A 10,286-nucleotide genomic window follows, 5' to 3' on the forward strand; every position below is an offset into this window, starting at 1 on the left:
ACTCAATGACATAAAAGTCTTAAGAAAATGAAATATTTCTAATTTATATGTAGTCTTATGTACATATTATTCACATCAAGGTCAATTTTTCTATAAGTAACTCAACACTTAGTCAATTGGTTACATTGCTACCAAGTTCTATAGTTGCTATTGAGCCTATCACATAGTTTGCAATGTTAACCAAGTGATACAGTTGCTCCTGAGCTAAGAAGTAAGAATAGATTTTCTACTATGCATGTGAGTTAGTTTTTAGTGTTTTTCAAGCTACATGGTGTTTACCTAGCTTCATAAACAATGTACAATATACACCAAGTATAGCAGAAGCTACTGAGCTAGTTAGTGGAAGTGAAGAAGATCATAGAGTTAACTGAGATATATAGTGTTAACCAAATCCAACACTATCTACTAAGCTTACATGGTTAACAAAGTAGATCTAGTGTTGACTATGTTATGTAGTGTCAATAGAGTGATCTAGTTACTACTAATTTTCTCAGAGTTCACGGAGTCACACAGTGTTGACTAAGTTCAAGCTATTTTGAAGTGATTAGTATGGACCAAGTTTCAAGTTCAACTGAGTGCCAAACATTGTTGGCCATCGATGGTGTTTTTTAGGTATTAGAATATCACTGAGTTTGTCTTTAGAATCTGAGTTAAAATAGTTCCATTGACTTTGTGAATTAAGATGAAATTGTTATTGTAGCTAACTCGAGTAAGTTGTCATTTGGATTGGTATATATGTAATGCATTGTATCATACCCAAATAAGAAATATTTGAGGAGATATGATAAAAAAAAATGTGAATTAAACAAGGCTACAAGCAGTATAAGGGATATCAAATATTTATCCATCATAGTCAGGTGATCATTATAATACAAGAAATCTCAACCAACAAATTAGAGTTGCAAATTAGGGATCAACCACTACATCCTAATAGGTGCATTAGTCAAATCCTTTAACAAATTTGACTTAACAGTCTTTGTTAAATCTCCTAACAGAGTGCATACATCATTGTATGTTTGTAAATCCTTTAACAAGGTCTACCTCATAGTCCTTATTGATGAGGATGATCACCATTAGTGGTCAACTGTAATAGGTTAACTTTATCCTATAGTGCTAAAGCTTGTTGGTATCATCTTCATCCCAATTTTACATTCTATTTGGAATTTGGGTCACCATATCTTGTGTCAAAGTGTTATGAATGTTTATTTGCTTTCATTATTTCATGCATGCAATTAGACCATAATATTATATGAAGGATTATAAATTTTTATTGGTTCTTGATTCACCCATCCCCTCTTAGTAACCTTGCCTACCTTATATTTCCAGCAATTGGTATAAAAGATTTTTAGGTTCTCACATTAAAGGTTTAACAACTTAAGACAAGATTAGAAGCAATAGAGGTATATAGGCTAGATAAGGATATTGACAATGAAAAGTTGGATCTTGAATTGGCTATTGGATGATTAAAGAAAGAAAAGGAGAAAATATCTCAATCAGTGAAAAGAAGGAAAGATCTTGTAGTACAAATGAATGAAAATCTCTATAGTGAAGAATGAATTGAAAACATATATCTAGAAATAAATTTAGATGAAGCTGATGAAACAATCAAAGATCTATTAGAAAAGAATTCCAATCTTCAAGAAGAAGTTAGAAAGCTGAAAAGATAATAAGAAATCCAATCAGTGAGATTATGTGAAGTCATGGAAGAAAAGGACAAAGATAAAGAAGAGATAGAAGAAAAGAACAATAAAATTCAACATCTATCTCTTTAGAAAGCAAACTTTAATGATCAACTCACCAATACAAATGAAGAACTTATGAATCTGAAATGAGAGAATGAAAAACTACAGATTGATCTCAACATTGAAAAGAAAACCTATGAAATAATGATCAAATCTTAGCAAAGCATGAATCAATTGAATGAAAAAATTTAGTATAGGCACAAAGATAAAGCTAGTATAGGATACACAAAAAAAGGTGAATCATCTCAGCAAGGATCTCAAAAGAATAAAAGGCCTACTTGCAATCATTATGGTAAGATAGGACATACATCAAACAAATACTAGAGTAATGGTAAAGCAAAATTCAATGAAAAGTTTTACAATTTTAATCAGCATGGTCATAGAGCAAGTGAATGTAAAGAAAAACCTAAGTTTGAAGGTAAATGTCACAATTGGAAGAAACAAGGACACAAATCTTCAGAGTGCAAAACCAAGAAGTAGACCCTAGCAAAAAAAATTATAAAATCAATACTTGGATGAGATTACAACATATGGTGTAGATGTCACTACTATGGTGAATTTTGGAAACATTAGAGAAAGCTATGTGAAACATCATATAAGGAAAAGAGATACTACTAAGAGATGTTTTATTTGTATGGAACTTGGACATCTTACCAACAACTATATGGAAATGGGTAGATTTGAAGATAAAAAGAAAGCCAAAGATGACAACATTAGAAAAAATATTAGGTAGCATGGATACCAAAATCTCCAGAGAATACAAACCAAGATCATGAAGTAATTAACACCCAGGTTAATGAGTTGGGTGTTTCAATCAATTCAACTTAGTTCGTTATGGAGATAACTAGAGTTGTGGTTCGGAAGAAGAAATCTAACATCAATTCCAACTAGCATGAAGAAAGATCTAAATTAATTTTCAAGATTCAAAAGGATCATCGAGTACAATGAGAAGTAGGAGATCTTACCAAGTTAGATAAGGTCGCATGACCTTACCAAGCAAAGGTTGGGTTGTATATTATTGCCCATCTTAATTCAATGCTTTTCTACTTGGAGATGCCATGCTTGGTATGGTTTCTAAGAACTTTGAGAATTCTTCAACAAAAAAATCTCAATTCACATGGGAGCTCTTAAATCACTTTGCACTAATAGCTCTAGAAATTTGTAGTGAAACAATGCATTCAAATTCTTTCTCTTAATGAATTTTTCTTTGATCGATGTCATTAATACTTTGTATTTTATACTTTCTCATTGATAGGATATCCTCCACTCACTTTATTCATTAAAAATTGGATTTTAGCAGGTTCTCTAACAATGCCCATTCTGGCCCTATCCACATTGAGATTGCTCCAGGCTCTTCTCTTATTTCCCCTGATGGCCTCCCCCCCCTTTTCAACCATGATTTCTATCATCTCTTCTGGGTGCAAAATGGGGACCTCCAGGGGGGAGGTGGGAGCAGTAGAGCTGGGGGGAAAATCGGCGAGGTCACTGAGATGATCATGGGTTGGGGTTTGGTCCAATTTTCTTTTCTTGGGGTTATCCTAGGTTACCAAGGGGGTCACCTCCTTCTTGTCATTATCTTTCTTCTTGTCATCTTCCAACTCACTTTCCTTCTCTGCCACCGAATCTGCCTCCTCTGACTCCGTATCTAACTCATCACTAGACTCCTTAGGATGAGGGGAAGGGGGGTTAGGGGGAGGGCACCTAGGGCTCTTCCTACTAGGGAAGCAGGGAGAGGGATTGGCTTTTGGGGTTTCAGACTTGACAGATTTCAAAATGCGCACTTCCCCTGAGTCTGAGCTGGCGGTGTCCTCCGAGGAGCCACCCAAAACCCCAATGGACTTGCCTCTTGTCTGGGTTTTTAGAAACTCAAAAATGAGGAGCAAAAATCCTTCGTGAAGGGTGGGGTTCTTGATAGGACATTTCTTGTAACTCTCTATATTCTTAGTCATAGAAGTATTAATATAGAAAGGAAAGGAGATTTTCACTTTATGTCTAAAATGATTAAGCAGAACAAAATGATGGATCCTGACTCTATCAAACCTGGGCTCCAAAGTGACATACTCTATGATGATCCTCAGAACATGCCCCTAGATCTTCTTGATGGACTCAATGTCATAGTAGGTGTCAATCTTTACCAGTTTGCTTTTCTCCTTGTCGTTCTTGATGAAATCATTGACAACATTGGGAGAAATCTTCTTATCCCTGAAGAAGCTCATGCCTTCTTGGGAGAAGCCAGTCACCTCCACAATGAGACCCTCTATAATTTGGTGGGAAACACCATCAATTTTGACCTTTCTATTGTGCTAGGTTTCAACCATAATCTTGGTAACCCTCATGTCGAAACCATGGAGCCTCTCCATGAAGCTGGTTATGCCGCCCTTCTGGAGTTTTTTCCAAACCTTCCCTTTTTCTTTCTAGCTCTCTATTTCTCCCCATGGATCTCTTCTAATACTTTCTCCCACCATTGCGATACTATGCCTCTCTAACCCTAAACCCTTAATAGAATTGCAGAGCTCAAAGATGAAGAAATTGCTAAGGACAAAAGCTTTAATGCACGTGTTATTGGGTTTAACTCTAGCTTTCTTCTGCTCGTGTATTTCATACACGTTATTATAAAATGGTGGGGGTTCTGCATAACTCCAAATGATTCCCTTTTTAAAACATGATTTAACATGTCTCATCATCATAAAAAATATTTTGAGTTGGTACCTTGAATTTGCTCCTTTCGGATGAGGTCCATAGCTGCCACCAAAAAATGATTATTGTTTCCCCACGTCATCACCAAATTGAATGTGACCACTGCATTTGCGAACCAATCAGCAACCACATTAGCTTCACGGTAGACATGGCTGATGTGGTAATTTTTAAATTTTCTCAAGTCTATTTTTAGGTCCTTAATTATGATTTCAATGGTCCATGAGGGTTTGGTTACTCCTAAAATAAAATTTATTATATTTAGGGAGTCTCCTTCAAGCCACAGATGTTCAATCCCTAAGTCTAGGGCCAGCTTAAAAGTGAGTCTGGCTACACTAGCTTCAGCCAAATGGTTGGTTTGGTGACCAATAAGGGAGGAGATAGCAGCAATGCCCCCTCCCAAGATGATTCTTATGATTCCATTGCATCCAACGGGACCAGGGTTCCCCTTAGCCGCCCCATCGAAATTGGCTTTATGCCAGTTTTCGGGGGGGAAGGACCAAGTAGCCTGCTATCTTCTTTTGATCCTGTCTTCTTTCCTGGCCTTAATTTTCCCTCCGTCCTTTATGTTTCCATCTCTAGTTGTGGAATAGTTCTCTTTCATGAGGCCATCAATTTTGTCTATTATAATACCCTCAAGAGCTTCTCTGTCTCTGAATATCCTATTGTTGCGATCCTTCCATATTCCCCAGTAAAAGTGTGGGATAATCCAGGAACTCAAAATTTGGTAGTTTGGGCCTTTGTGGTTGCTACTCCACTGTATGAATAATTCTTGGATACTGGCTAGCGGGCACCAGTAGAAGTTCATATTGGAAGTTAGAAGATTGCAGTCTCTAGAGGAAAAGGGGCAGTGAATGAAAATGTGATTAACCATTTCTAGGTCATGCTTACAGAGGTAGCATTTGCTGGGTATAGTTTGGCCTCTCTTGGCTAAATTATTCAAGGTAAGGATTTTGTCTTGTAAGAGGAGCCAAAAGAAAATGTTGATTTTGGGCATTAATCCAAGGGTCCAAGCCTTGGCCCAAATAGGTTTCTCCCCTGTACCCACAAGGGAAAGATAGTCTGAGGCTACAATATAATGGCCTCTAGAAGAGTCTCCCCAGACTAAGGTGTCGCCTATCTGGTTGATGTTGATAGCATTCAAAGAGACCATCAAAGGCTCAAGGTCCTATGAAAGCTATGCCAAATTGTGCCATTCATTCCCATTTCTATAGTTCCTAACCAACATACCATATCTGCCTATTGCTTGATCAGCCCACCTACCGAATGAAGGATGGTTATTGAGAGGTTCCTAAAAAAGCCAGCTGTCTTGCCAAAAAAGAATTTTGTCTCCCATTCCAGCTTTCCATTTGGCCCCAGATTTAGCAAGGGGAAGGGCCTTAAAGATACAATTCCAAATGTTAAAACCCAACGGCAGCTCAGCCCCTTGGAAAATGGAGAAGAGAGACAGGCCTCCTAGGTACTTCTCAACCAAGATGTCCCTCCAAACACTTGTGCCTTGAAAGATGCACCAAGGGAGTTTAACTAAGAGGGATTGATTGAGGTGAGAAATTTTCCTGATTCCAAGACCTCCTTGGCTTGTGGGTAAGCAAACCTAGTCCTAGGAAACCAGGTGGTATCTCTTGTGGTCATCAGTTCTAGTCCAAAGAAAATCCCTCTGAATCCTCTCCATTTTGTCTGCAAACTTAACCAAAATCCCAAAGAGACTGAGGGTATAGGTGGGGAGGTTTTGGAGAATAGAGTTAACCAGGGTGCATTTACCTGCCTAACTGAGGGTGGCCCCTTTCCAACCATCAAGTTTCTTGATGAAGTTGTCAATAATGCTTGTCCAAAAGGAGTCCAAGGGTTTAGAGCCTAGAGGAAGCCCAAGGTAAGTCGTCAGCAGGGACCCAATGCCACAACCTAGAATTCGAGCAATTTTCCTCGGCCTCTCTAGAGGAGTGTTGAGGAAGAAGACATAGCTCTTGTCTAAGTTAATAGCTTGTCCAGTACCTCTAGTGCAGGAATTAAGAATGCTTTTGAAGGTCCTGGCCTCCCGAATTGAAGCTTCGCCCCCCAAAATTGTGTCATCCACAAATTGCTGATGAGTGAAAGTGGATGGACCCAAAGAAGGACTCAAACCCACTAAACAACTGTCCCTGATCTTCTTTTGGATGAGTCTACCTAGGCATTCTGCCATGATAACAAACAGGACCGAAGAGATGGGGTCTCCTTGCCTTAGAGCCCTAGAGGGGGAGAAGAATGGAGAGGGGTGGTCGTTGACCAGAACCGACAAAGAGGGTGAAGACACAAGCTGGGAGATGAGCTTGCAAACCTGATCATTGAGGCCAAAGGCATGAAGAAAAAAAAAGAGGAACTTCCAGTCAACCCTATCATATGCTTTTCATAGGTCCAGCTTAAGAAGGAAGCCTTCCTTTTTTCCCACCTCAAGAGAGTGGATAACCTCATGAACTGAAACAATTGAATCAAGGATCTACCTAATTGGGAAAAAGATGGTTTGCTGAGGAGAGATAATAAGAGGGAGAACTCTGAGGAGCCTAGAAGTGAGAACCTTGGCAATGATCTTATAGAACGAATTGCAAAGGCTAATGGGCCTAAATTTATCCAGAGAATCAGCACCTAGGATTTTAGGAATGAGGACCAGAAAGGTAGCATTAAGTTCTTTAAGAAAATTCCTAGCTCCAAAGAATTCCTGAACCGCTTTAACCACATCCTTTTTCACTATATTCCAAAAGATCTAAAAGAAATAAGTTGGGAAACCATCCGGGTCAGGAGCTTTATCCCCCGGGAGAGAGAAGAGGGCCTGATGGATTTCCTCCAAGGAGGGGATTGCCTTCAACATGGAGTTGTGGTGAACTTGAAGAATGGGGTGAATGGTCACTAGGATTTCCTCTTGTTCAGACCCAGAGAGGGAAGGATCAACTGAGAGGAGAGATGAGAAGTAGCAAACAGCTTCCTTCTCAATTTCATCCTTCTTGGTAACCTAAACCTGGCCCTTAACAATGTTGGTTATTCTATTATTAGCCCGGTGCTTAAGGGTGGTCAGGTGAAAAAATTTGGTGTTGTGGTCTCCTTCCTTCAACCAACTAACTCTTGATCTCTATTTCCAAAAAAGGTCTTCCTTAGATATGATGTTGTGCAGATCTGAAAGGATGGCCTTTTCTTGCTGGCTATTATCAGCATTGTATCCTGAATGCTGGATTTCATCCTGAATAGAAGAGAGCTGATCAGATATCTCATCTTTCTCCTGGAAGATGTGGCCAAAGTCAGTTCTATTCCATGATTTGATGTTTCTTTTCACATTTTTCAGCTTCTGGGCAACTTTGTACATTGTAGTGCCTTCAACCTCAATGCTCCACCAATGGGAAATATTACCTTCTAGCATAGGGTGTGAGAGCCACATTTTCTCAAAGCGATCAAGAGCATATATGTTGATGCTCTAAGTGTTGAGGTTGTTAGCAAAAATTATTCACAAATTTAATGAATATTTGAATGGATATGAGAAGTTGCTATAGAGAGCTAAAAGAAAGTTTGAGAATAGATTTTTGGAACTAGTTGCACAAAAAATTGTATTTCATCAAACAGAATTAACTACTATTCTTCAATCACTGGAAACATTTGTTAATTATTATGTTTCATTATTTATCAATTTAAGTAACACATATATCTTTACAAATAATATCAAGGATAAATTTTCCAAGATAGATGAAGACATGAAGGCAAGTGCACACCAGCTATCACTTAACCCAAGTCATAGTTCTGCACATTAGTCAAAGATTAGATATTTGACAAACTTACAGCCAAAATTATTAAATGAAGATGCTAGGATTAGGGCCACACTTGCAAAAATACAAGGCATGCTTCTTCCAAACATGGATACATTTATAGCGACACATTGGACATGCAAAGAAACTCATCCATGATAACAATTTCTCCATAGCTGATCACATGATGGAATTATCAGCAAAAATTTACAATGTATTGCATGCAAGAAAGGTACTACAAAAGAAATTGGGACAAGACAATGGTACTTATTTTGAAGGTAGATTCTAAATTCTTGTCATATTTTGGTATTATCATACATATGTTATACACCTTTGGCATTTATGTCAAAAATGGGGAGAACTATATATAAGATATTGTAAAGAAGAAGAAATATATTATACTTCATTTGTATATATAGGAGAGATATATGTATGGAAAAGTAGTATAGTATCATCGAAATACTTGTATAGATAAGAAAAAATTATCTTTACAAAAGAAATTTTGAAAAATTAGAAAAAATAGAGTATGTCATTGAGTCATAGCTTCAATAAGTCAGACCAAGTTGAAGACATAGAATGATGGCAAAGGAAGTTTTGACTTATTTTTTTGAAGTTCAAATTTTTTGGTTTGATAAGTGTTTTTGTCACTAATGCCAATGGGGGAGATTGTTGACATTAAGGTCAATTTTTCTATTAGTGACTCAACATTTAGTCAATTGGTTACATTGCTACCAAGCTCTACAATTGCTAACAAGCCTATCATATAGTTTGTATTATTAACCAAATAATTTAGTTTCTCCTAAGTCAAGAATTTAGAATACAGTGTCTATCAAACACCTAAGTCAATTTGCAATATTTTTTGAGCTATCTAGTATTTATCGATCTAGCTTCATAAAAAATGTACATTACAAACTGAGCATAACAAAGGCTACCAACCTAGTAAATGGAAGAGAAGAAGATTGTAGTGTTAACCAAGCTCTTTAGTGTTACCAAGTTCAATAGTGTCTACCAATCTCATAGGGTTGACAAAGTAGATCTAGTGTTGACTGAGTCATATAGTGTCAGCTGAGTAATCTAGTTGCTACCAAGTTTCTTAGAGTTCACCACGTCACATAGTGCTAACCAAGTTAAAGCTACTTGGAAGTGATTAGTATGGACTGAGCTTCAATTTCAACCAAGTGCCAAAGATCATCGAACATTGATAGTGTTTATTGTATATCAAAACATCAACAAGTTTTTCTTCAAAGCCCAAGTTACAATAGTTGGGCTGAATTTGTGAATTATAATAAAATTGGTAGTGTAAGTGACTCCAATAAGTTATGATTTTGATTGGTATATATGTAATGCATTATATCATATCTAAACAAGAAATATTTGAATGGATATAATAAATATAAGTGCTAATTAAAGAAGACTACAAGTAGTATAAGGGATGTCAAATTAGAGTTGCAGATTAGAGACCAGCCACTGGTTCATCCTAACAAGTGCATCAATCAAATCCTTTAACAGGGTAGACTTAACAGTCTTTACAAAATCTCCTAACCAAATGCATACTTCATTTTATATTTGTAAATCTTTCAACAAGGTAGACCCCACAGTCCTTATTGTTCATAAAAGGGCAGATCACCAAAAGTGGTCAATTGTAAGCCTTAATAGGTTAACATTATACTGCAATAGTAAAGCTTGTGGGTCTCATCCCTTCCTTAGTTTTACTTTCTATTTGGAAGGTTTTTGGGTCACCATATCTTGTATCAAAGTGTTATGAATGTTTATTTTCTTTCATTCTTCCATACATACAATTAGATAATAATATTATATGAAGGATTAATTGGTGAAATAAGATAAAAAAGTTATTGGTTTATGATTCACCCCTCCCCTCTCAGTAACCTTACCTACCTTATAGTTCTTTAACACATACAACATACATTTATACGCATAGATGTATATAAATATACACATATAAATACATTTTAAAAATTAAATTGTTACACATTACAATATTTTTCTTCACATTAAGATATTAAATTTCCTACATTCTTCTCATGATTGACAAATATTAAAATATTTACTAATTTCCACACTTACA

This window comes from Cupressus sempervirens, chromosome 3 (assembly GCF_028749045.1).
Source record: "Cupressus sempervirens isolate cs-2001-9-10 chromosome 3, ASM2874904v1, whole genome shotgun sequence".
Taxonomy (NCBI): domain Eukaryota; kingdom Viridiplantae; phylum Streptophyta; class Pinopsida; order Cupressales; family Cupressaceae; genus Cupressus; species Cupressus sempervirens.